We start from the raw sequence: 27,434 nt of genomic DNA, 5'->3' as shown, positions 1-27,434 counted from the left end.
TGTCATCATAGGTTGCAAGCCCTGCCGCCGCTCATTATGATGTCATAATGGTTGACTATGGAATGGAGGATGTGTGATGAGTATATGGGCACCGGACTATGGGATGGAGGATATGTATGACGGGTATATGGGTACGGGACTATGGTATGGCGGACATGTATATGGGCACGGGACTATGGGATGGAGGATGTATGATGGGTATTTGGGCACTGGACTATAGGATGGAGGATATGTATGATGGGTATATGGGCACGGGACTATGAGATGGCAGATATGTATGATGGGTATATGGGCACGGGACTATGGGATGGAGGATATGTATGATTGGTACATGGGCATGGGACTATGAGATGAAGAATGTGTGATGGGTATATGGGCACTCGACTGTGGGATGGCGAATATGTATGATGGGTATATGGGCATGGGACTATGGGATGGAGAATATGTATGATGGGCATGAGACTATGGGATGGAGGATGTGTGATGGGTATATGGGCATGGGACTATGGGATGGAGGATGTGTGATGGGTATATGGGCACTGGACTATGGGATGGAGGATATGTATGACGGGTATATGGGCACGGGACTATGGTATGGCGGACATGTATATGGGCACGGGACTATGGGATGGAGGATGTGTGATGGGTATTTGGGCACTGGACTATAGGATGGAGGATATGTATGATGGGTATATGGGCACGGGACTATGAGATGGCAGATATGTATGATGGGTATATGGGCACGGGACTATGGGATGGAGGATATGTATGATTGGTATATGGCATGGGACTATGAGATGAAGAATGTGTGATGGGTATATGGGCACTCGACTGTGGGATGGCGAATATGTATGATGGGTATATGGGCATGGGACTATGGGATGGAGAATATGTATGATGGGCATGGGACTATGGGATGGAGGATGTGTGATGGGTATATGGGCATGGGACTATGGGATGGAGGATGGGTATATGAACACGGGACTATGGGATGGAGGATAATTATAATTTGATACAACTAACCACAGTTACTATGCCCGGGCAGCGCCGGGCTCTTCAGCTATCTAATATATAAAGCTCAAAGTACAGTATGTGTGTGTATGTCCGGGAGATGGCAGATATGTATGATGGATATATGGGCATGGGACTATGGGATGGAGGACATGTATGATGGGTATATGGGCATGGGACTATGAGATGAAGGATGTGTGATGGGTATATGGGCACTCGACTATGGGATGGCAAATATGTATGATGGGTATATGGGCATGGGACTATGGGATGGAGAATATGTATGATGGGTATTTGGGTATGGGACTATGGTATGGAGGATGTGTGATGGGTATATGGGCACTGGACTATGGGATGGAGGATATGTATGATGGGTATATGGGCACTCGACTATGGGATGGCAGATATGTATGATGGGTGTATGGGCATGGGACTATAGGATGGAGGATGTGTGATGGGTATATGGGCATGGGACTATGGGATGGAGGATAATTATAATTTGCTACAACTAACCACAGTTAGTTACTATGCCCGGGCAGCGCCGGGCTCTTCAGCTAGTCTAATATATAAAGCTCAAAGTGTGTATGTACAGTATGTGTGTATGTCCAGGATAGGAATCCGCACCGTCGCAGCTACAGCCACAAAATTTGGCACAGTCACACGTCTGGACCCCAAGAGCGTCCTAAGCTATGTTGTGAGGCGAAATTTTAACCCCGCGCGTTCCAATTCACCAAACAATTTTGCCCCTATCTACATACTGGGGAAAAAAGTGTGTGCGTGTCAAGCCCCGCCCCTCATTGTGATGTCATAATGTCCCTATTTGCATACTGGGGAAGCAGTGTGTGCGTATCAAGCCCCGCCCCTCATTATGATGTCACAATGGTTGCCATGGCGACGCTGATGTCATCATAGGTTGCAAGCCTTGCCGCCGCTCATTATGATGTCATAATGGTTGACTATGGAATGGAGGATGTGTGATGAGTATATGGGCACCGGACCATGGGATGGAGGATATGTATGATGGGTATATGGGAACGGGACTATGGGATGGAGGATGTGTGATGGGTATATGGGCACTGGACTATGGGATGGAGGATATGTATGACGGGTATATGGGCACGGGACTATGGGATGGAGGATGTGTGATGGGTATATGGGCACTGGACTATAGGATGGAGGCTATGTATGATGGGTATATGGGCACGGGATTATGGGATGGAGGATACTTATGATGGGTATATGGGCATTGGACTATGAGATGAAGGATGTGTGATGGGTATATGGGCATGGGACTATGGGATGGAGAATATGTATGATGGGTATATGGGCATGGGACTATGGGATGGAGAATATGTATGATGGGTATATGGGCATGGGACTATGGGATGGAGGATATGTATGATGGGTATATGGGCACGGGCCTATAGGATCGTGGATATGTATGATGGGTATATGGGCATGGGACTATGGGATGGAGAATATGTATGATGGGCATGGGACTATGGGATGGAGGATGTGTGATGGGTATATGGGCATGGGACTATGGGATGGAGGATGGGTATATGAACACGGGACTATGGGATGGAGGATAATTATAATTTGATACAACTAACCACAGTTACTATGCCCGGGCAGCGCCGGGCTCTTCAGCTATCTAATATATAAAGCTCAAAGTACAGTATGTGTGTGTGTATGTCCGGGAGATGGCAGATATGTATGATGGATATATGGGCATGGGACTATGGGATGGAGGACATGTATGATGGGTATATGGGCATGGGACTATGAGATGAAGGATGTGTGATGGGTATATGGGCACTCGACTATGGGATGGCAAATATGTATGATGGGTATATGGGCATGGGACGGAGAATATGTATGATGGGTATTTGGGTATGGGACTATGGGATGGAGGATGTGTGATGGGTATATGGGCACTGGACTATGGGATGGAGGATATGTATGATGGGTATATGGGCACTCGACTATGGGATGGCGGATATGTATGATGGGTGTATGGGCATGGGACTATAGGATGGAGGATGTGTGATGGGTATATGGGCATGGGACTATGGGATGGAGGATAATTATAATTTTCTACAACTAACCACAGTTAGTTACTATGCCCGGGCAGCACCGGGCTCTTCAGCTAGTCTAATATATAAAGCTCAAAGTGTGTATGTACAGTATGTGTGTATGTCCAGGATAGGCATCCGCACCGTCGCAGCTACAGCCACAAAATTTGGCACAGTCACACGTCTGGACCCCAAGAGCGTCCTAAGCTATGTTGTGAGGCGAAATTTTAACCCCGCGCGTTCCAATTCACCAAACAATTTTGCCCCTATCTACATACTGGGGGAAAAGTGTGTGCGTGTCAAGCACGCCCCTCATTGTAATGTCATAATGTCCCTATTTGCATACTGGGGAAGCAGTGTGTGCGTATCAAGCCCCGCCCCTCATTATGATGTCACAACGGTTGCCATGGCGACGCTGATGTCAAAGGTTGCAAGCCCTGCCGCCGCTCATTATGATGTCATAATGGTTGACTATGGAATGGAGGATGTGTGATGAGTATATGGGCACCGGACTATGGGATGGAGGATATGCATGATGGGTATATGGGAACGGGACTATGGGATGGAGGATGTGTGATGGGTATATGGGCACTGGACTATGGGATGGAGGATATGTATGACGGGTATATGGGCACGGGACTATGGGATGGCGGATATGTATATGGGCACGGGACTATGGGATGGAGGATGTGTGATGGGTGTATGGGCACTGGACTATGGGATGGAGGATGTGTTTGACGGGTATATGGGCACGAGACAGATGGCGGATATGTATGATGGGTATATGGGCACGGGACTATGGGATGGAGGATATGCATGATGGTTATATGGGCATGGGACTATGAGATGAAGGATAATTATAATTTGTTATAACTAACCACAGTTAGTTAATATGCCCAGGCAGCGCCGGGCTCTTCAGCTAGTCTAATATATAAAGCTCAAAGTGTGTGTGTGTATGTATGTATGTATGTATGTATGTATGTGTGTGTGTGTGTCCGGGATAGGCATCCGCACCGTCGCAGCTACAGCCACAAAATTTGGCACAGTCACACGTCTGGACCCCGAGAGCGTCCTAAGCTATGTTGTGAGGCGAGATTTTAACAATTTTGCCCCTATCTACATACTGGGGGAAAAAGTGTGCGCGTCAGGCCCCGCCCCTCATTGTGAGGTCATAATGCCCCTATTTGCATACTGGGGAAGCAGTGTGTGCGTATCAAGCCCCGCCCCTCATTATGATGTCACAATGGTTGCCATGGCGACGCTGATGTCATCATAGGTTGCAAGCCTTGCCGCCGCTCATTATGATGTCATAATGGTTGACTATGGAATGGAGGATGTGTGATAAGTATATGGGCACCGGACTATGGGATGGAGGATATGTATGATGGGTATATGGGAACGGGACTATGGGATGGAGGATGTGTGATGGGTATATGGGCACTGGACTATGGGATGGAGGATATGTATGACGGGTATATGGGCACGGGACTATGGGATGCAGGATGTGTGATGGGTATATGGGCACTGGACTATAGGATGGAGGCTATGTATGATGGGTATATGGGCACGGGATTATGGGATGGAGTATATGTATGACGGGTATATGGGCACGGGACTATGGGATGGAGGATACGTATGATGGGTATATTGGCACGGTACTATGGGATGGAGGATATGTATGATGGGTATATGGGCATTGGACTATGAGATGAAGGATGTGTGATGGGTATATGGGCACTCTACTATGGGAAGGTGAATATGATGGGTATATGGGCATGGGACTGGGACTATGGGATGGAGAATATGTATGATGGGTATATGGGCATGGGACTATGGGATGGAGAATATGTATGATGGGTATATGAGCACGGGCCTATAGGATCGTGGATATGTATGATGTGTATATGGGCATGGGACTATGGGATGGAGGATAATTATAATTTGTTATAACTAACCACAGTTAATTACTATGCCCGGGCAGCACATATATATATATATGTGCATGCATGTATATATACAGGGGTGGAACAAAATAATGGAAACACCTGGAAACATCAACAAAAGTTAGTTTAATATGGTGTAGGTCCTTTTGTGGCGATTACAGCCTCAATTCTCCGAGGTATGGATTCATACAAGGTGTGAATGGTTTCCAAAGGAAATGTAGCCTATTCTTCAGTTAAAATACCCTCCAGTTCTTTGAGCGACGATGGCGGCGGAAATCGACGTCTAACTTGAATCTCTAAAATCGATCATAAATGCTCAATAATGTTGAGGTCTGGGGATTGTGGGGGCCAGATGAGATGCTCAACTTCATTACAATGTTCCTCGTGCCATGCTTTAACGATTCTAGCTGTATGAATTGGTGCAATATCATCCTGAAAGATGGTATTCCCTTCCGGGAGCAGTGCTTGAACCATAGGATGCACTTGGTCGCCCAAAATGCCTAAATAATCGCGGCTGTTAATTCTTCCATGAAGGGATATCACTGGCCCGGCGGATCTCCACAAAATAGCACCCCAGATCATCACAGAACCTCTGCCATGTTTTACGGTTGGGAGAAGGCAGTCTGGATGGAATGCTTCTTTCAGCTGTCTCCAAACGTACACTAGGCCGGAGGTCGGAAATAGAGTAAACGATCATTCGTCTGAGAATATCAAGTTTCCACTGCTCGAGGGACCTATTCTGGAGGTTTCTACACCACTCTAAACGCTTGCAAACATTTGTCATTGAGAGCAGCGGTTTTCGAATTGTGCAGCTCCCGACGAACATTTTTCGTGAAAACTGGGTTCTGTAGGTGTTCATTGAGCTCAGCAGTGATTTTCGGAGCCGTGGTCTTGCGATCCTCTCTCACAATTCGCTTTAGAGTCCGACGGTCTCTCTCAGTCAACATCGACTTTCGGCCGGACCTGTGCTTTGCTGCGGGCGTTTTTCCTTCTCTTTCAAACGCAGTCATTACTTTGGAGACAGTTGTAATGTAAAATGTCTGTGAGATCTGTATGTTGAAGTAAAGTAGGATATTTCTAGAACTTTCTAGAAATATCCCCTTTCCAGCTGAGTTACATTGTACACTGTAAGCTTGCAGCAGCCCCTTCCCCCCCCAGTCTTATCAGCTCCCTGCTTGCATCTGAAACATGAAACCGTCCATTTCCTCTCGAAGCACAGCAAGGGGGAAAAGGTCTCTTAGCTGAAAACACAGGCTGTATGCCAGTATATGGGAAGTATTAAAACAAGTCATATTGTAAAAACCATACGCAGCAGAGATATAAAACCCACATTTCTGAGAAGGGCACAAAGCCAGCTTATTAATTCCTAATTTTCAGTTATAACCTCTCCAGAAACTGATATATAGATTGCTCCCAAATGGAGGGTCCTAAGTATAGCATGCTTGGTGTCTTCGGATTCTATTCGGTAAATCACAAACGATGATGCCCTATGTGTGGTGGTACGGGCTTTTCTCGTTTAGATATAGTTATTCTAAGTTTTGTAGCCAAATCATAACTTAGAGGAAGGGGGGTGGAACGTCCCCAGCCAGCCCCCTTTGCTGAGGTCACACAGCCTAGACCATAAGGGATGCGAGGGGACAATGAGCTCAGTCAGCTGAGGTGCTCATGCCAGAGACGTGCCGATGAGTGGGGACGTTTGGTTAAGCGCCCCTCCCCCCCAGCCACATGGGATGCCTAAAGAGTCATAAGCAACCGTGAGTGTACTTTGTTTTCATCCATTTTTGCTTTATATTTGTATTTGTACATATTTAGTGTCTCAACTTTATAGCAACTTTTGTATTTGTAATCCCCGATTTTGGGGAAGAAATGATATAATATTCAGTCTGCCTCCATGCTCTAAGAAACGAACTATGCGCCTCTTAGATAATCGCTACTGATTTCAGAGGTTTGCCACGGACCCTCTTAATTTCACTCTGTGAATTAAGTAAAGCGTGGCTGGTGGCAGCGTGGTGTGCGCGGCTGGCGAGACTAGTTGGCAGGACAGAAGGGTCTTATATTGCTAAAGGGGGGCTGCGGCCACAGCATTGATAATTCCCTTACTGCGGTAGCCTAATTGTCCGTGCACAACAAGCAGCCCGTCCGGCGACTAATTATCCTAGGTGCAGTTCCTTGACTGACCTGAGGGTAAGGGGGGCGCCAGAGAGCTGTGAGTTCCAAAGTGGAACTGAGAAAGTGGGATATACATAAATCCCCGCAGTTCTTGGAAGGTTGTTAGCAGTGGTGGGGCATCTAAAATAACCCCCCTGCGGTAAATTGCTAGAGCAAGGTTAGCTTGCTGCATTTTTGTCACATGATGCCAGTGGTGGGATAACTAAGATAAGCCCCCACTGTGCCTGTGATAGCCGTGTGCCGGCAGTGTGTCGCGTCCCTCAGTCTGCTGATACACCCGTGTCAGTGGTGGGATTGTGACATATTGGTGACACAGGGTCCGCTGTCCGTCGCGTTTTGGTGGCAGCGGGCCCCCCGTCGTCACCTATTGGCAGCGGTGGGATAATCCTAGAGCATTAGTGATTTGGTTTGAGCAATCATTCCTCTCACTAAAGACCTGCACGGTTCCTGCGGGAATCCTGCATCATAGGTTTTGGAGAACAGACTCAGTGGTTACTAGTCCTGAGACATTTTTGTGTACTTGCAAGTATCCCCTCCTCTCCGTTTTTCTTTTCTATCTTTTATTTGGCAACCATGGCTACGCAGGGAGAATCTTATTATAAGCAGCTCAATAAGGACACCCTGAGGTCCCTGTGCACGTCAAAGCAGATTGACGTCGCCGACAAGACCAAAGCCCAGTTGGTCACGGCTCTAGTGCAATGGGATGAGAGCCAGGGCGCAGAAGGCAGCGCCAGTGCCGATGGTGCAGACCGCCAGCCGGGAAGTCCTGGACCCCTATCTGCAATTGGCCCTACAGCAACTCCCAGCCAAAGACCATGTGGGACGTCTGCAGCTGATTCAGCTATACCGGCAGGAGGCCCAAGCTGAGCGCCAGGCGCAGAAGGCCCATGAACTGGAGCTGCTCCAGCGCAGTGAGCCCAGCAGTGTCCAGAGTCCTAAACCCCGGCCAGAGCATTTTCCTGTGATGGAAAAGGACGGGGACTTGGACACGTTTCTGCGAGCCTTTGAGAAAGCCTGCAGACAGTACCAGCTGCCTAAGGTCCAATGGGCCAGGTACTTGACCCCAGGGCTAAAAGGCAAAACTCTGGAGGCATTTGCTTCTCTTCCACCAGAAGCCGATGATGACTATGATGCCATAAAGCAGGCTCTGATCGCCAAATACCGGCTGACACCTGAGGTATACCGAAAGAAGTTCCGGAACCTCCAACGTGGCCCACACGATAGCTATAGTGATGTGGTGCAAGGACTCAGGACCCACTTTGACCAGTGGATCCAAGGACTGTCCATTGTTTCCTTTGAGCAGTTATGGGACCTGATGATCAAAGAACAGTTCCTGCATCTTTGCCCAGCTGAGGTTCGACAGTTCATCCTGGACCGCGAACCACCGAATGCGGACAAAGCGGTGCAGATCGCCGACAACTATGAGGCCAACCGGAACCAGAGATGCGGAGGCCAGTCACCACCAGCTGGAGAGGAGGTAAGCCTGCAACCAACCCCAGTGCCCCAGCTAGCCGTCACTCCGGAGGCCCTGTCCCTGTTGCCAACACCAGGCCTACTACTGACAGTCGCCTGTGTCACCACTGCAAGCGGCCTGGTCACCTCAGTTACACCTGTCCGGAGAGGCCGAAGAACCCCCCAGCCAAGGCCTCTGGGCCCAACTCCTCTGTTCTTTTGGTGGGAGGTGTGGTTGGGAGGATTGACGACAACGTTCAACCTGCTCAGGTGGGGGCCCGTCTTGCTACAGGCCTCAAGGACATTGGGGCTGAACGAACCCTCATCAGTCATGGGCTGGCGGCTCCTGAAGAGTTTGTTGAGGGGAAAACCCTGACTGTCACCGGGATTGGAGGCACCCGTTGTCCCTTGCCAGTGGCCCGGGTTTTTCTTGATTGGGGTGCTGGGAGTGGGTTGAGGGAAGTGGGAGTGTCTGAAAACCTGCCCATTGATGTTTTATTGTGGACTGACTTGGGGAGGATGGTTGCATACTATGTCCCTGACACCCTTCCCCAATCTGATAATAAGGGTAATGTAACTCTGATGTTGATGATGATGATGGGAAACTGAATGTGTTACCTGCTAATGCCTTGGTGAGTAATGATGCAACTAACCTCCATTCTTTCCCCAGGTATGATGCTGATGGTGATGTTAATGTACCAAAGCAATCTGATAACCATTCTTTTCCAAGGAATGGTGATAATGATGATGTATCTGTGCCGAATGAACCTGTTAACCCTTTCTTTGAAACAGTAGATGTGTCCACAGGTACCGAAGTGCTCAACCCCGTCACTCTGCGGTGTGAGACGGCTGAGGAACCCCTGGCAGGAGCAAGCAGCGGTGCTCAAGGAAATGGGGAGGTGCATGGGGACCATGAGGAAGGTAATGCCATGCAACTGACCAGTGCCACCGAGGAAGGTAACTGGCCCATAAGTAGCACTGCTCCTGAAGTGTTGGGGGTGGACGGGGAGGTAGGGCCCATGGCAGCGCCGAATGGTGGGTCTGTAGAAATCCCCAGGGAGACAGCATACATAGCAGCTGTCACACGCAGTCAGAGTGCCCAGATCGCAGGTAGCGCCCTGTCTTCTGGACCCTCTTCTGCTACAGGAGAGACTGAACCAGAGGTGACCCCAGAGCCGGTTCCAGAGGGTCCCAGTAAGGAAGGAACCCTGACGTCACTTCTGGCAGCCTCCAGCAAGGAGTTCCAGGCTGCTCTGCACTCAGATGCCAGCCTGGAGAAATTGAGACACCTCGCCGAGACGCCCCCCTCCGAGCCTGATAAGGAGAGGGTGTTCTGGGAACGAGGCAGGTTGTACCGGGAGACAGTACCCGGAGATCCCCAAAAGGAGTGGTTGAGGGAAAGACAGCTAGTCGCCCCCCTACAGTTCAGGACTGAGTTGTTGCGGATTGCCCATGAGATTCCACTCGCTGGACACTTGGGGATCAGCAAAACAAAGACACAGCTGTCTCAACACTTCTATTGGCCCAAGATGGGGACAGATGTCACGACCTACTGCCGCTCCTGTGCCACCTGTCAAAAAGTGGGTAAGGCGGGGCCTGCTCTTAAGGCTTTCCTTTGCCGGTGATAGAGGAGCCTTTCCAGAGAATCGCGGAGGACACTGTAGGCCCGCTGACCGTCCCCAGCAGCTCTGGAAGGCGATACATTCTCACCGTGGTAGACTATGCTACTCGGTACCCAGAGGCAGTAGTTCTGTCTTTAACCAGGGCAGATAAGGTGGCTGACGCACTGGTGACCATCTTTTCAAGGGTAGGATTTCCCAGGGAGATGCTTACCGATCAAGGAACCCAATTCATGCCTCACCTAATGGAGGCTCTCTGTGAGAAAATGCAGGTGAAGCATCTGGTATCGAGTGCGTATCACCCACAGACTAATGGTTTGTGTGAACGCTTCAACGGTACCCTAAAACAGATGCTCCGCATGCTGGTTGAGACCAAAGGGCGTGACTGGGAGCGGTACCTCCCACACCTGCTGTTCGCTTACAGAGAAGTTCCGCAGGCCTCGACCGGGTCCTCCCCCTTCGAGCTCCTGGATGGCAGGCGAGTCCGGGGACCCCTTGGGTTGATAAGAGAATCCTGGGAAGATGAGCCAGACCCCACAGAAGTGTCCATCGTGGATTATGTCATGCGCGTCCGTGACAAGATGCAGACCTTGACGCAGTTGGTACATGACAACATGACGCAGGCGCAGGCTGACCAGAAGCACTGGCATGACCAGAACGCCCGGGAGCGGACCTACCAGGTGGGTCAAAAGGTGTGGGTGCTGGTCCCCGTACCAACAGATAAGCTTCAGGCAGCCTGGGAAGGCCCATACGTCGTCCACCAACAGCTCAACCCGGTCACCTATGTGGTCACGCTTGACCATGCTCCGGGTAGGCGCAAGGTCTTTCACGTCAACATGCTGAAGGCGCACCACGAACGTGAAGCTTGCGTCCTACAGGTCTGCAACCTGCCCGAGGATGGGAAGGAAGATCCCCTCCTGGACATGCTGGCCCAAGCCAAGGCCGATGGGTCCATTGAGGACATGGAGATAAGTGGTTTGCTAACCGTATCCCAGCGGTCGCAGTTGGTGGAAACCCTGGAACCCTTCCGGGCCGTGTTCACCAACCGACCTGGGAGGACGGAGTTAGAGGATCATGAGGTGGACACCGGGAATCACGTCCCACTACGGCGAACACCTTATCGGATCTCTGAGGCGGTGCAACAAGTCATGCGCCAAGAGATCGATGAGATGTTAAGGCTGGGGGTAATTCAACGGTCAAAAAGCGCGTGGGCTTCACCTGTAGTCCTCGTGCCTAAAAAAGGATCAAACCTCCTGGTTCTGCGTGGACTACAGGGGGCTCAACGCCATCACAACCTCTGATGCCCACCCTATGCAGCGCATCGAGGATCTGCTTGAGCGGTTGGCGAAAGCAAGGTACATATCCATCATGGATTTGAGTCGGGGATACTGGCAGATCCCCCTGTGCCCTGAGGCGCAGGAGAAATCCGCCTTTATCACCCCATTTAGACTGTACGAGTCCACAGTCATGCCATTCGGCATGAAAAATGCCCCTGCCACTTCCAGCGAATGGTAAACCACCTGCTTCGGGGACTGGAGGAGTATGCAGTGGCGTACTTAGACGACATCGCCATCTTCAGTTCCACCTGGGAGGAACACCTTCAGCATCTCCAGGAGGTGCTCAAGCGTCTTCACCAGGCAGGCCTGACTATCAAGCCGGGAAAGTGCCAGATGGGCATGAGCAAGGTCCACTACCTGGGGCACCAGGTAGGCGGGGGTTCCATGAGTCCAGAGCCAGAAAAGGTGGACGCAATCACGTCCTGGCCCACGCCCAGGACCAAGAAACAGGTGAAGTCCTTCTTGGGCACTGCAGGGTACTATAGGCGGTTTGTTCAGGACTATAGCGCCCTTGAAAAACCCTTGACTGACCTCACCAAGCAGAGGCTACCCCAAACAGTCAACTGGACAGATGACTGTGAGGCGGCTTTCCAAGCTTTGAAAGCAGCCCTGTGCAGCTCTCCAGTGTTGAGAGCAGTCTACAGCAGTCACCCGTTTCTGGTACAGACCGATGCCAGCGAGTTTGGCCTCGGTGCTGTGCTCAGCCAGGTCGACTCGAGGAACCAAGAGCACCCCGTGTTGTACCTGAGCCGGAAACTTTTGCCAAGGGAAGTGGCATACTAGACCATAAAGAAGGAGTGTCTGGCCATGGTGTGGGCACTGCAACGTTTGCAGCCCTACCTGTACGGGTGCACCCTCACGGTGGTAACCGACCACAACCCTGAGTTGGTTGCACACAGTGTCTGGAACCAATGGAAGGTTGCTCCGATGGAGCCTTGCCCTTCAACAGTACGACTTTACTGTACAGTACAAGAAGGGCAGCGAACATGGAAATGCTGATGGGTTGTCCCGCCGGGGCGAACCCACTGAGGTGCGCATGGCCGATTACCGAGAGGTAATGCCACCGTAGCGCCCTCTAAAAGGGGGAGGTGTAATGTAAAATGTCTGTGAGATCTGTATGTTGAAGTAAAGTATATTTCTAGAACTTTCTAGAAATCTCCCCTTTCCAGCTGAGTTACATTGTACACTGTCAGCTTGCAGTAGCCCCTCCCCCCCAGTCTTATCAGCTCCCTGCTTGCATCTGAAACATGAAACCGTCCATTTCCTCTTGAAGCACAGCAAGGGGGAAAAGGACTCTTTGTTGAAAACACAGGCTGTATGCCAGTATATGGGAAGTATTAAAACAAGTCATATTGTAAAAACCATACGCAGCAGAGATATAAAACCCACATTTCTGAGAAGGGCACGAAGCCAGCTTATTAATTCCTAATTTTCACAGTTATAACCTCTCCAGAAACTGATATATGGATTGCTCCCAAATGGAGGGTCCTAAGTATAGCATGCTTGGTGTCTTCGGATTCTATTCGGTAAATCACAAACGATGATGCCCTATGTGTGGTGGTACGGGCTTTTCACGTTTAGATATAGTTATTCTAAGTTTTGTAGCCAAATCATAACTTAGAGGAAGGGGGGTGGAACGTCCCCAGCCAGCCCCCTTTGCTGAGGTCACACAGCATTTTTGTCATCCCCTGATGAAGAAATGGTATACATTTCGAAACGCGTTGGGAAATAAATGAATTAATCTTTTTCCTAAATATTGGATTGGTGAATTTATCTGGCAGCGCACAAAAGTCCGAGAATTTATTCCAAAAACTGTTGTTTTAATACTTCACATATACTGGCATACAGTCTGTGTTTCCAACAAAGAGACCTTTTCCCCCTTGCTGTGCTTCGAGAGGAAATGGACGGTTTCATGTTTCAGATGCAAGCAGGGAGCTGATAAGACTGGGGGGGGGGGAAGGGGCTGCTGCAAGCTGACAGTGTACAATGCAACTCAGCTGGAAAGGGGAGATTTCTAGAAAGTTCTAGAAATATCATACTTCAACATACAGATCTCACAGACATTTTACATTACAGCGTGCGTGCGTATATATGTGCGTGTGTGTGTATATATATATATATATATATATATATATATATATATATATATATATATATGTGCGTGCATATGTGCGTGCGCATGTGGCTAGAAGACAGAAGCCCCAAGAAATCTGGGGCACTTATGACCGTACCTTGGCTAATAATAGGAAGAGGTGCCAGATTCTGGCAAATGGGAGGAAGTTCGCACTCCCATCCATTCACTGACATGGCCGCTGGATGACAGCGGATCAATTCACTTATCTATAATATTAAGGTCACTTAGATTGGGAGATGGCATGAGAGATTATGTGCCATTTCAGTGGTATTATCTAGCTTTTGGTTGGCTTTTTATATTAAAGGGATGGTCTGCAACTAAATTTGTATCTCTCCCTAAAAGTCTACTTAATTTTTAATTGCTTCTCTACTATACCTTTATTAAAAACTAGCTGAAGAGCCCGGCGCTGCCCGGGCATAGTAACTAACTGTGGTTAGTTGTAGCAAATTATAATTATCCTCCATCCCATAGTCCCGTGCCCATATACCCATCACACATCCTCCATCCCATAGTCCCATGCCCATATACCCATCCTCCATCCCATAGTCCCATGCCCATACACCCATCATACATATTCGCCATCCCATAGTAGAGTGCCCATATACCCATCATACATATCCGCCATCCCATAGGCCTGTGCCCATATACCCATCATACATATCCTCCATCCCATAGTCCAGTGCCCATATACCCATCACACATCCTCCATCCCATAGTCCCATACCCAAATACCCATCATACATATTCTTCATCCCATAGTCCCATGCCCATATACCCAAACATTCTCCATGCCATAGTCCCATGCCCATATACCCATCATACATGTCCTCCATTCCATAGTCCCGTGCCCATATACCCATCATACATATCCGCCATCTCCCGGACATACACACACACATCCACATACACACATACATACACACTTTGAGCTTTATATATTAGATAGCTGAAGAGCCCGGCGCTGCCCGGGCATAGTAACTAACTGTTGTTAGATGTAGCAAATTATAATTATCCTCCATCCCATAGTCCCGTGTTCATATACCCATCACACATCCTCCATCCCATAGTCCCATGCCCATATACCCATCACACATCCTCCATCCCACAGTCCCATGCCCATCATACATATTCGCCATCCCATAGTCCCATGCCCATATACCCATCATACATATCCTCCATCCCATAATCGAGTGCCCATATACCCATCATAGATATTCGCCATCCCATAGTCGAGTGCCCATATACCCATCATACATATCTGCCATCTCATAGTCCCGTGCCCATATACCCATCATACATATCCTCCATCCTATAGTCCAGTGCCCATATACCCATCACACATCCTCCATCCCATAGTCCCGTGCCCATATACATATCCGCCATACCATAGTCCCGTGCCCATATACCCGTCATACATATCCTCCATCCCATAGTCCAGTGCCCATATACCCATCACACATCCTCCATCCCATAGTCCCGTTCCCATATACCCATCATACATATCCTCCATCCCATAGTCCGGTGCCCATATACTCATCACACATCCTCCATTCCATAGTCAACCATTATGACATCATAATGAGCGGCGGCAGGGCTTGCAACCTATGAAGACATCAGCGTCGCCATGGCAACCATTGTGACATCATAATGAGGGGCGGGGCTTGATACGCACACACTGCTTCCCCAGTATGCAAATAGGGGCATTATGACATCACAATGAGGAGCGGGGCTTGACGCGCGCACACTTTTTCCCCCAGTATGTAGATAGGGGCGAAATTGGTGAATTGGAACGCGCGGGGTTAAAATTTCGCCTCACAACATAGCTTAGGACGCTCTCGGGGTCCAGACGTGTGACTGTGCCAAATTTTGTGGCTGTAGCTGCGACGGTGCGGATGCCTATCCCGGACATACACACACACATACACACACACTTTGAGCTTTATATATTAGATTCTAAACCATTCCCCCTCTACGCTATATATCCACTTTTTTAAATTCCGTTTCAATGACATTTTGTTTGAAAATCTCCAGTGTGTACAGAGATACTCAAATAGGACATCATGAGAGGACAGAGGCTGCGGACACTACCACAGCCATTATGCCATCCTTGCAATGTAGCGTCTGTGACCTCAGTTTCAGGGGCTGGGTTGGGCTAGCCGCTGCTCTACTGAGCATGCATCAGTTAATTCTCACGCACGCTCAGCATGTGCTCCCTGCTCACAGTGCTATATTTCTCGGAAAGCGCCGAGACAATGAGATCCCTCACCATCTCTAAAACAAAAAGCAACAAGTCAGCAAGAGGGGGGGCGTGGCTATGTAGCAGCGGCGGACGGACGTGCTGAGAGGGAGCTCCTGGAATCCTGACATTATCCGGTCAGTGGACCCTCACCACCGCGCTTTACTTGCCTCTCTCTGGACCCCCTGGATTCCGGGCACTCCTGGACCCCCATGGGAGAGCGCTGCAGGGCTCCTGTGTGCTGGCGGTAGTTGAAAGCTGGGGCGGCCGGCGGAGCATGCAGAGGCAGCGGCCATCTTTGAAGCACACGCGCTGACTGTGAGACGCGGTGCTGGTCCCCATTGCTGCAGCGCTGACGGGTGGGTGAGCGTATATCCTGCAAGGACTGTGGAGGACAAGCGGTGAGTGCCCTGAAAGATTGGGCCCCGTGTTCCTCCTCTTTGCCAAGTCACCTAGCATGCTGGTGCTGTTACTTTAAGGGCCTGGGTCCCTTCCTGGCTTCTGTGGTCTCCACCCCCCCCCCCCCCCCCCGGGTTATAAGGGCCCCTGTTTGCTGCCCAGAGCCAGACATTGTCTCCTTGCGTGGCCTTATAGATCTGTGTCACCTTTGGGGCTCTGCTGCCACTGTGTGATAGCCCTGCTGCGCCTATAATAAAGGTCTCCAGTGTACTACTCATAATAACCAGCTGTGCCATATTGCTGTTAAAATGAGCCGCTCAAAGGGGACAGGAGCAGCTGAAAGACTGAAAGAATATGCTAGAATAGATCATTCTGACGTCTCAAGACCCCTTAAAAATAACCCCTCACATGCTCAGCGTAAAAGCTGCTCTTCTGGAGGCGAGGAGGAGAGTGAGCAAGAGGAGTTAACCCTTAAGCAGGCGTCTGAACAACTGATGCAGGCCATCTCCTTAACCAGGACATCTCTGACTGGGAAGATTGAGGACGTGCACACTGAGGTGGGACGCCACCAAGATATGCAAGCTATGAGGGGCTGCATTACGGAGGTGAAGACACGGGTGTCCCAGGTGGAGGATACAATCACACCTATGTAAGCCAAGTGGCAGGCTGTATGAATGCATGGAGGCAAAAAGCGGACGACCTGGAAAACAGAATGCGTCGGAATAATATCCGAATTATTGGGCTCCCGGAACGTTCAGAGGGTCAACAACCGGAGCAATTTCTGGAAGAATGGCTCAAAACTACTTTGGGAGACGAATTCTCTCCAACATTTGCGGTGGAGCAGGCCCACAGAGTCCCCACTAGGCCTCTTCCTCCTGGAGACTCACCTATACCTTTTCTGGCACATCTCCTTAACTGCAGGGACAGGGATGTGGCTCTGCGTTTGGCACCTCGGAAAAGCCCCATCAAGTTCAACAACGCCACAATCTCGATTTTCCCAGACTTCTCCATGGAACTTCAGAAACATCGGGCATAGTTAATGGAGGTCAAGAAGAGCCTCCGGGCGAGAAATGTTATGTACTCAATGATTTATCCGGCCCGGCTTCGAGTGGTTCATGAGGGTTCCACCCTGTTTTTCACGGATCCGGTGGAGGCGACAGAGTGGCTACGCTCCCACAAATGGTCTGCTGCAAAGGAATCCTAGTGCACATATTGCTAGTCAATACACCTTTGCATCAATGGTCTGATTGGAGCTCTATCCGCATGCGTCCAATTACCAACAATACCGGACACTGTGCTCAGTGATGGTATCCCCTTGTTTGCTTCACGACGGGAGTACAGGACTCTGCTCCCATACTGTTTGTTGTTTATTTACTTTGTTTTTTTCTTTGTTCTGGTTTTATATGTTTTTTAGGTAAGATTCACAGCCAACGACAATTTTCATTTTTAGGTGATGTCTCTAAATTTGTTGATATGTATGACATGGAATGTGAGGGGTATAAAAACTCCCCGGAAAAAGATTAAGGTTTTCTCGCAGGTCCGACATTATCACCCTCACATTGTGGCCTTGGTGGAGACAAACCTGACCAGGATACAGTTCGGTGTGTGCAGAAGCCTTGGGTACAATGGTCTGTTCACACATTCCATACCAGCTACTCGAGAGGGGTTTTATTGTTGGTACATAGAGACGTTAGATGGGAAGCCAGGGAGACTCGGAGGGATCCTGAAGGTCGCTTTGTTTTTGTGCATGCACTGATAAATGCCAGGGAATATGTAATCCTATGTATCTATAACCCCCCTCCGGCTGGTGTGTCCCTTCTTCAGAGGGCAATGAGATTTGCCCTGGATTATACAGATGCGGATGTTATTTGTATGGGAGATTTCAAAATGGTTATGAACAACTGCCTTGATAAATTGAGATTGGATGATGGAATGACTGGGGGGGCCTCTTCGCTGACTACAACTTCGCTGTCGCTGTTTATGGGGGGGGGCGGGTGGCTGGATTTGTGGAGGATGCGTCACCCTGAGTTAAGAGAATATACCTGTCAATCGTCCACTAAACGCTCTCTGTCGCGTATAGATTACATCTTTGGTTCCAGCGGTCTGGCGATGTGGGTGGATAACAGAGCATGGCACTAGGGTGATCTCAGATCATAGCTCGGTCATCCTTAAACTTAAATATGGACAATTAAATAACGGGATAGTTTGGAAGTTGAATCCTTTCTGGTTGAAGTTAAAAGTGTCCCCCAATAGAACGATCGATCAATTACATTGTTTCATCGAGTCTCACCCGGAACCTCAAGACATTAATTTATTTTGGGATGTCCTTAAGGCATACTTGAGGGGTTGCCTGTCTTCCACGATCTCTTATATTAACCGGGTAACCTCAAGGGAGGATGAGGAAATGGAGCGAAGATTGAAAGACTCAGAGGCTACATATATATCTAACCAAACTAGTGGCAATAGGATTCAGTGGTTGGCTGCCCAGAGGTTGTACGCCCAGCACATAGACACTAAATCTAAGCGTAAACTATTCTTCACCCGTCAATCTTATTTTGAACTGGGAAACCAGGCAAGTAAGTTTTTGGCCTATTTGGTGCGCCAACACAATACCTCCAATACAATACTGCAGATTCGTAAGGCAGATGGTTTACTGGTGTCTTCGACCGAGGAGATACTTGGTTGCTTTTATGACTATTACAGGTCACTATATGAATCTAAAAGTGACTGATAATTTGGGTAGCATTTATCAGATGTGGCATTCCCTACATTAGATCCCGAACAGCGAGCCCTTATGGACGCTGTATTCACCGCGTAAGAGATAGAAAATGCTATAACGGACATGGCTTCTGGGAAGGCCCCTGGACCAGATGGGTTCCCCATTGAATTGTATAGGAAATACCGAGATATACTGATACCATTTCTGGTGAAGGTATTTCAGGGAATTTTGGAAGGGAATTCTATGCCTGATTCTTTTTATGAGGCTAAAATCATACTGCTTAGGAAGGAGGGAAAGGACCCCTTGGAATGTGAATCTTACCGTCCTATTTCATTAGTGAATGTGGACTATAAAATTTTTACTAAGATCCTAGCTACCAGGCTGAACTCAATTATATTGAACAATTCCGAAAAGAGGGAAGAATAGGAAGCATTTAAGGAAACCAGGATGGATGAACTCAGAACTTAAGCACATGCTAAAAAGGAAGAAAAAAGTGTTTATAAAATGGAAAGAGGGAGGCATATCTAAAGAAGAATATAATGCTGTCTGCAGAACCTGCAGGGCACAAATCAGATTAGCTAAAGCTGAAAATGAATTGAGGCTTGCAAGAGATGTCAAAAGCAATAATAAAGGATTCTGGGGATATGTCAAAAGTAAAAGAAAAGTCAAAGATGCTATAGGATTTTTACAGGATGAAAATGATGAAATGGTAAGACAGGATGTTGAGAAGGCTGAACTTTTAAATTCCTATTTTGCATCTGTTTTCTCTCAGAAAGGAAATGTAACATCAACTGTTATTCACTGTCCTATTAAGGGAATAGAAGAATCAAGGATATCTATAAACAGAAAGTTAGTGAGGAAACACTTAGCTAACCTAAATGAATTCAAGTCTCCAGGTCCGGATGAATTACACCCCAGAGTACTGAAGGAGATAGCAGAAGAAATTTTTGAACCCCTCTCCATAATCTTTGAAAATTCTTGGAGAACAGGAGAAGTGCCAGAAGACTGGAGAAGAGCAAATGTTGTTCCTATCTTCAAAAAGGGGAAGAAGGTGGACCCAGGCAACTATAGGCCGGTGAGTCTGACTTCTATACCAGGAAAGATCTTTGAACAAATTATTAAACAACATGTATTTCAATACCTGGATAAGAATGAAGTGATTAAACAGAGTCAGCATGGGTTTGTAACTAATAAGTCATGTCAGACTAATTTAATTTCCTTCTATGATGGTATCACTGATTGGGTGGATCAAGGAAATGCTGTAGATATAGTATATCTTGACTTCAGCAAAGCATTTGACAAAGTCTCTCATACAATCCTTATTGAAAAAATGACTAAGTATTGAATGGACAAGGCAACTGTTAGGTGGATTCATAACTGGCTTAGTGATCGGACCCAAAGAGTGGTTGTAAATGGCTGCACATCCAGTTGGAAGAATGTCTCAAGTGGGGTACCACAGGGCTCTGTCCTGGGCCCTGTATTGTTCAACATCTTTATCAAGGATTTAGATGAAGGAATTGAGGGTAAACTGATTAAATTTGCTGATGACACAAAGCTAGGAGGGATAGCTAATACTAGAGAAGAGAGAGAGAGGATTCAAAAAGATTTAAATAAACTGGAGAAGTGGGCAGCAACTAACAGAATGGTTTTTAACAGGGAGAAATGCAAAGTACTACATCTGGGCAATAAAAATGAAAAAAGCATATATAGAATGGGAGGAATACGGCTAAGTGACAGCACATGTGAAAAAGACTTGGGTATACTAATAGATCACAGACTGAATATGAGTCAACAGTGTGATGCAGCAGCAAAAAAGGCAATTGCAATTCTAGGATGTATTAACAGAAGCATACAGTCTAGATCACGTGAAGTAATTATTTCCCTCTACTCCTCTTTGGTCAGACCTCATCTGGAATAGTGTGTCCAATTTTGGGCACCACATTTTAAAAAAGACATCAACAAACTGGAGCAAGTTCAGAAAAGAGCGACCAGAATGGTGACCGGTCTGCAAACCCTGTCTTATGAGGAAAGGTTGCAGGATTTGGGAATGTTTAGTTTGCAAAAGAGAAGACTGAGAGGAGACTTAATAGCTGTCTACAATTATCTAAAGGGCTGTCACATTGTAAAAGGATCAACTTTATTCTCATTTGCACAAGGAAAGACTAGAAGCAATGGGATGAAGCTGAATGGGAGGAGACACAGATTAGATATTAGAAAAAACTTTTTGACAGTTAGAGTGATCAATGAGTGGAACAGGCTGCCACGAGAAGTGGTGAGTTCTCCTTCAATGGAAGTCTTCAAACAGAGGCTGGACAGACATCTAACTGGGATGATTTAGCGAATCCTGCTTTGAGCAGGGGGTTGGACCAGATGGCCCAGGAGGTCCCTTCCAACTCTACGATTCTATGATTCTATGATTCTATGAACCTTGTACATCCTGATCAAACGGGTTTCATGCCTGGTAAGAGCACTTCCATCAATATCAGACGGGTTCAGTCAATAGTCCAATATAGCTCCCTAATACCCGACAACAAATGAGCATTGGCGTCGTTGGATGCCGCCAAGGCTTTTGACTCTCTTGAGTGGCCTTTTCTCTCCACGTGCTTGCAAAAATATGGCTTTGGTGATAAATTTAAAAAATGGATCAAAATACTATATATGAAACCTAAATCCCGTATCATAGTAAATAACTCTATATCTGAGTCTTTTCCATTGCATAGGGGGACTCGTCAAGGCTGCCCTCTCTCCCCCGCCCTCTTCGCTCTTGCAATTGAGGCACTGGCAATATGTATAAGGTTTTCCCCTGGCATTAAGGGAATTTACGTAGCGGGTCGGGTGGACACTATAGGTCTATATGCTGATGATATGGTGGTATTCATGGATGAAGCGGAAGAAACTTTGCCGCAAGTGATAGCCTATATAGATAGATTCAGCAAATATTCAGGCTTATATATAAATTGGGAGAAGTAGGCTCTGTTACCCCTTTCTCAAGCCCCGATGCCGCAGTTAGAGGCTCTCTCCTCACTGTCTATTGTATCTAATTTTAAATATCTTTTAAATTTTTTAATATCCCGTGATAGTGCGTTTGATTCACAACTTAATATCCACCCACTGCTGGAACTAGTTAAAGCTAAATTTACATCCTGGAGCAAACTTCCGTTGTCTGTAGCCGGGCGCATTAACTTGATTAAAATGATACTTCCCAAGCTTAGCTACTCCCTTCAGCACAGTGCTGTGATGGTGCCCAAATCCTTCTTTGTGAATCTCAACTCCCAGATCACGTCTTTTATATGGGGAAAAACTAGGCCCAAACTTAAATTGGCCACCTTAAAAAGACCTAAAAAGGCAGGTGGAGCGGCGCTTCCAGATTTTTTTCCTGTATTATTTGGCTGGGCAAGCTAAAGCTTTAGGTAACTGGATGCCGGGTAGCTACATTCCCAACTCTGCAAGTCACCTGCTTCATGCTGCACAGACTGATTGCCCACTGGGTTTCCTTGAGTTAGAAAGAACTAATACCCCTCGTCTGCTGCCCTTGCTCCGATTGGCACGATTAACATGAAGGCAAATCAAGAAAGTAACTGGGTTTAAAGATTTTATACCTGAAACTAGATTATGGCCCGATGCTATCGCATCGGGAGGATGCGATAGCATCACACCTCTTGCCATGTTAACCCTCAACACACACACTCCTCTCACCTTTCACCATCTCCACTCACTCTTTCACTCCACATACGACCCCTTCTCTCACTCCGTCTCTCATACTCACACAGTCATCGCCGCTGCTCCACGATCCCCGACATCTTCTTCCGCCGGCGCCATCCTGGATCCAGACGTCCACGCCGGCGACATGTTCGTGCGGCGACGCCATCTTGAGTATCGTGAAATCCCGCGATAGTCAAGATGGCGTCGCCGGAAGAACATGTCGCCGGCGTGGATGACGTCGGGATCCAAAATGGCGTCGGCGAAATCTCGCAAGTTTTCGCCGACGCCATTTTGGATCCCGACGTCGTCCTTGCCGGCGACATGTTCTTGCAGCGACGCCATCTTGAGTATCGCGGGATTTCGCCGATCCAAAATAGCGTCGCTGCAGGAAAATGTCGCCGGCGTGGATGCCGTCGGGATCCAAAATGGCGTCGGCGAAATCTCATGAGATTTCGCCGACGCCATTTTGGATCCCGACGTCCTCCACGCCGGCGACATGTTCTTGCGGCGACGCCATCTTGACTATCGCGGGATTTCGCCGATCCAAAATGGCTTCGCCGCAAGAACATGTTGCCGGCGTGGAGGACGTCTGGATCCAGGATGGCGCCGGCGGAAGATGTCGGGGATCGTGGATCAGCGGAGATGACAGCGTGAGTATGAGAGACAGAGTGAGAAAAAGGGTCATATGTGGAGTGAAAGAGTGAGTGGACGTGAGTGGAGATGGTGAAAGGTGAGAGGAGTGTGTGTTGAGGGTTAACATGGAAAGAGGTGTGCGGTGACGTCACCGGTTACAACTGGACGGAAGTTGTTACAACCGGAAGCTGCTTAGGGCATTTATTATTATAGATGCCCCTGTGGAATAATGATTATTTTCCAGAATTGTTAAACCACCCGTCCACTGAATTTTGGATTCAGCATGACGTCTCTTCGATGGGAGACTTATATGATCAGGGGACCTTAAAGTCTTTTGAGCAATTACAGGTCACGCATGATATCCCAAGATCTCAATTTTTCCGCTATTTACAACTGAGACCAGTTCTTCAATCGCATGGGAGATGTAAGGGTGTAGGCCGTACTATTTTATCTCTACCTCTGATAGGAATCCTTATATCGCAGGGCCCTCAGGGTCTCATCTCTTTATACACATACATGCTGTCAGCGGGAGCAGAATTTGCCATAAGTTATATCAAGAGAAAGTGGGAACGACTCATCCCTAATACGCGGAGTGGGAGGAGATTTTGGAATCTCCGATTGGAGTATCACCATCTCTTAACAACAGAATGATACAATTATAATTTATCAGTCGTACTTGACTCCGACACGACTTTTTAGGATGGGTCGATTCCAATCATCAGAAGGTTTCCGGTGCCACTCTCCAGACGCAGATTTTATTCATATGGTATGGCAGTGTCCCACTGTCCTGCATTACTGGAGAGAGGCAACATCATTACTGTCATCCCTAGTACAAGCCCCGGTTCCTCTAGAGCCACTGGTCTGCTTGTTTGGGGTATGGGATGAGGAGATCCGGGATCGATATAATGGGGTCTTCCTAAGTGAAACGTTGTTTATGGCACGGAAGGTACTGGCATTACGGTGGATGGGAACTTTATCCCCCTCCCTTAGAATTTGGATTGACTTGGTGAATTCGATTGTTCCATATGAGCGCATGTTATACCAAAATAGGGGATGCCCGGGTAAATTTGAAAAGATTTGGGGGAGGTGAAACTCCTCATTTTACCCTGCAGGGTTGAGACATCAAATACGAGATAGTATGCTGTAGGATACTAGGATGCGAAATCTAATATATAAAGCTCAAAGTGTGTATGTATGTGTGTATGTCCGGGATAGGCATCCGCACCGTCGCAGCTACAGCCACAAAATTTAGCACAGTCGCACGTCTGGACCCCGAGAGCACCCTAAGCTATGTTGTGAGGCGAAATTTTAACCCCGCGTGTTCCAATTCACCAAACAATTTTGCCCCTATCTACATACTGGGGGAAAAAGTGTGTGCGCGTAAAGCCCCGCCCCTCATTGTGATGTCATAATGCCCCTATTTGCATACTAGGGAAGCAGTGTGCGTATCAAGCCCCGCCCCTCATTATGATGTCACAATGGTTGCCATGGCGACGCTGATGTCATCGAAGGTTGCAAGCCCTGCCGCCGCTCATTATGATGTCATAATGGTTGACTATGGAATGGAGGATGTGTGATGAGTATATGGGCACCGGACTATGGGATGGAGGATATGTATGATGGGTATATGGGAACGGGACTATGTGATGGAGGATGTGTGACGGGTATATGGGCACTGGACTATGGGATGGAGGATATGTATGACGGGTATATGGGCACGGGACTATGGGATGGCAGATATGTATATGGGCACGGGATTATGGCATGGAGGATGTGTGATGGGTATATGGGCACTGGACTATAGGATGGAGGATATGTATGATGGGTATATGGGCACGGGACTATGAGATGGCGGATATGTATGATGGGCATATGGACACGGGACTATGGGATGGAGGATATGTATGATGGGTGTATGGGCATGGGACTATGAGATGAAGGATGTGTGATAGGTATATGGGCACTCGACTATGGGATGGCGACTATGTATGATGGGTATATGGGCATGGGACTATGGGATGGAGAATATGTATGATGGGTATATGGGCATGGGACTATGGGATGGAGAATATGTATGATGGGTATATGGGCATGGGACTATGGGATGGAGGATATGTATGATGGGTATATGGGCACGGGCCTATGGGATCGTGGATATGTATGATGGGTATATGGGCACGGGACTATGGGATGGAGGATAATTATAATTTGTTATAACTAACCACAGTTAGTTACTATGCTCGGGCAGCGCCGGGCTCTTCAGCAAGTATTTAATATATAAAGCTCAAAGTGTGTGTGTGTGTGTGTGTGTGTGTGTGTGTGTCCGGGATAGGCATCCGCACCGTCGCAGCTACAGCCACAAAATTTGGCACAGTCACACGTCTGGACCCCGAGAGCGTCCTAAGCTATGTTGTGAGGCGAAATTTTAACCCCGCGGGTTCCAATTCACCAAACAATTTCGCCCCTATCTACATACTGGGGAAAAAGTTTGTGCGCATCAAGCCCCGCCCCTCATTATGTTGTCACAATGGTTGCCATGGCGACGCTGATGTCGTCATAGATTGCAAGCCCCGCCGCTCATTATGATGTCATAATGGTTGACTATGGGATGGAGGATGTGTGATGGGTATGTGGGCACGGGACTATGGGATGGCGGATATGTATGATGGGTATATGGGCACAGGACTATGGGATGGCGGATATGTATGATGGGTATATGGGCACGGGACTATGGGATGGAGGATATGTATGATGGGTATATGGACACGGGACTATGGGATGGAGGATATGTATGATGGGTATATGGGCATGGGACTATGGGATGGAGGATATGTATATGGGCACGGGACTATGGGATGGAGGATGTGTGATGGGTATATGGGTACTGGACTATGGGATGGAGGATATGTATGATGGGTATAAGGGCACGGGACTATGGCATGGCGGATATGTATGATGGGTATATGGGCATGGGACTATGGGATGGAGGATATGTATGATGGGTATATGGGCATGGGACTATGAGATGAAGGATGTGTGATGGGTATATGGGCACTAGACCATGGGATGGCGAATATGTATGATGGGTATATGGGCACGGGACTATGGGATGGAGGATATGTATGATGGGTATATGGGCACGGGACTATGGGATGGAGGATATGTATGATGGGTATATGGGCACGGGACTATGGGATGGAGGATATGTATGATGGGTATATGGGCATGGGACTATGGGATGGAGGATATGTATGATGGGTATATGGGCACGGGCCTATGGGATGGTGGATGTGTGATGGGTATATGGGCACGGGACTATGGAATGGAGGATGTGTGATGGGTATATGGGCACTGGACTATGGGATGGAGGATATGTATGACGGGTATATGGGCACGGGACTATGGGATAGCGGATATGTATCATGGGTATATGGGAATGGGACTATGGGATGGTATGGGATGAAGGATATGTATGATGGGTATATGGGCATGGGACTGAGATGAAGGATGTGTGATGGGTATATGGGCACTCGACTATGGGATAGCGAATATGTATGATGGGTATATGGGCATGGGACTATGGGATGGAGAATATGTATGATGGGTATATGGGCACGGGACTATGGGATGGAGGATATGTATGATGGGTATATGGGCATGGGACTATGGGATGGAGGATATGTATGATGGGTATATGGGCACGGGCCTATGGGATGGTGGATGTCTGATGGGTATATGGGCACGGGACTATGGAATGGAGGATGTGTGATGGGTATATGGGCACTGGACTATGGGATGGAGGATATGTATGACGAGTATATGGGCACGGGACTATGGGATAGCGGATATGTATCATGGGTATATGGGCATGGGACTATGGGATGGTATGGGATGATGGGTATATGGGCATGGGACTGAGATGAAGGATGTGTGATGGGTATATGGGCACTCGACTATGGGATAGCGAATATGTATGATGGGTATATGGGCATGGGACTATGGGAT

At 48.1% G+C, this 27,434-nt stretch overlaps 1 protein-coding gene and 1 long non-coding RNA gene across 2 annotated transcripts in view; both read right to left on the bottom strand.

The window, feature by feature from the left end:
* DNAJC8 (DnaJ heat shock protein family (Hsp40) member C8) overlaps positions 1-27,434 on the bottom strand; it is a 312,788-nt gene that overhangs the window by 207,351 nt on the left and 78,003 nt on the right. The gene's annotated exons all lie outside the window — the stretch shown is intronic.
* LOC141077515 (uncharacterized) lies at positions 1,205-12,759 on the bottom strand. Its single transcript, XR_012227582.1, has 2 exons — positions 4,869-12,759; positions 1,205-4,823 (listed from the first exon to the last, which is right to left on the bottom strand). It is a non-coding gene; the product is annotated as an uncharacterized lncRNA (long non-coding RNA).

The sequence above is a fragment of the Dendrobates tinctorius genome, unplaced genomic scaffold, assembly GCF_039654945.1.
Source record: "Dendrobates tinctorius isolate UK_male_01 unplaced genomic scaffold, ASM3965494v1 ptg000015l, whole genome shotgun sequence".
NCBI lineage: Eukaryota > Metazoa > Chordata > Amphibia > Anura > Dendrobatidae > Dendrobates > Dendrobates tinctorius.
Note: the sequence above shows the minus strand (reverse complement) of the source record. Positions and strands in the feature narration are given on the sequence as shown.